The sequence below is a fragment of the Austrofundulus limnaeus genome, unplaced genomic scaffold (assembly GCF_001266775.1).
Source record: "Austrofundulus limnaeus strain Quisiro unplaced genomic scaffold, Austrofundulus_limnaeus-1.0 Scaffold603, whole genome shotgun sequence".
In the NCBI taxonomy this organism is placed as follows: Eukaryota; Metazoa; Chordata; class Actinopteri; order Cyprinodontiformes; family Rivulidae; genus Austrofundulus; species Austrofundulus limnaeus.
Genome location: NW_013953005.1, coordinates 242,434 through 243,890, shown reverse-complemented (window position 1 = coordinate 243,890; position 1,457 = coordinate 242,434). Strand labels below are relative to the sequence as shown.

Sequence of the window (1,457 nt, the reverse complement as noted above, 5' to 3'; positions counted from 1 at the left end):
GGGACATGTTGGACAGAAAAGAAATGAAGGGAGACAAACAGTTTATCTTCAGTCATTGTTGTGATTGTTTGAGCAACACTGCCCCCTGCTGTCTGATCACTGAACACACTGACTGATGATTAAACGAAACACTAGAAGAACCATCATTTTTATTCAATTTTATAGCAACATTTGAATTTTATTAGTTTTTGTTTGATAAATTTGTACTTATTACTTTATTCAGTTACAAGTTATTTTAGTGATCTAATAGAGTGAACAGTTTAGTCGACCTGGTTTTAAACAGCAGGTCCAAACACCTCCCACCAGGTGGCTGCAGTGATCAAAATACAATAAAATAAATAAATAATAAATCTGTTTAATGTGAGCACAGTAAAATCAGAACACTCAAACAAAAACTACAATATTGTGTTTATTACATATTTCTGTAATACATATGAACATAGATTTAGAAACATTAATAACATCTTGTAAAAACAATCTGACAGCTGTGAGAAGAGATATTTTCACATTTAGTAACAGGAAGTGATGTCAAAGGGGAATGTCTGAATGTAAACAAAGTGTTATAACTAACAACAGACTGTAGAGAAGAATCTGATRTTTCTTTAAATTATTTTGAGTTTATCAGTGATGAAGAGTCAGAGTTTAAATAATAATGTTATAATAAATAAAAATGAAAGAGTTCCCCTTTGGTGTCACTTCCTGTTTCACTTCCTGTTTCACTCTGAGCCAAGTTTAGAAGAAACTGTCAGTTTTGTGAGGAGGGGGCAAGATGGCGGAAGAGGAGTAAGACGTGTGTCGCGTGGGCTCCCGCTCCGACTTGTTCTGTTTGTGGTTCTCTACTAAATGTCCTTGTTGTTTTGAGCATTTGGTCTGTCTGCACTCGACCCCTGAGTGATTCTTGCCTGGAAGAGTAGAAGAATGGCGGCAAACTCGAGGAAAGGCAAACATTCTAGGAGGAGGCTTCTTCTCAACCGACGTGATGTTCGCTATGGCCTGCCTTTTCCTGCACGGCTCCGCATCTCTCATGGGGAGGAAAACGAGGAGTTCCTGGATGCCAATAAAGCAATGGACTACGTTAAAAAGAGGATCATCTCAGCGACGGACAGGGAGGACCGGCGTTGACCGCAGGTCCAATCCTCATTGATCCATTGTGACTGTCAGGTTGTAATGAACCTTCTAACTTTATGTCCCGCATTACATTTTGATTTAATTTTAGACATTATTCTCAGGGACAATATTCCTATTTTTGTTCTATGTATGAGAGTTTCTCAGGGGGTCTGTCCAGATCTTAGTTAGTGATTTATTTATCAGTGCTGCAAGGAGCATAAACAGTAATAATACTTTAAAGCAAGGGAACCCCTTTTTTTACTTTTTATTTTTGTTATTTTATTAGTTGTGGCGGGAGTCCAGGCAGGGAGTTAAGTCCCTCAGTATAAGCACAAATGTGTGGATTTTTT

The 1,457-nt window shown here is 38.0% G+C and overlaps 1 protein-coding gene across 1 annotated transcript in view; it reads left to right on the top strand.

Annotated features, from left to right (window-relative positions):
• The window catches only part of LOC106531165 (gastrula zinc finger protein 5-1), a 20,486-nt gene that overhangs the window by 14,542 nt on the left and 4,487 nt on the right, over positions 1-1,457 (top strand). The window lies entirely within an intron of this gene.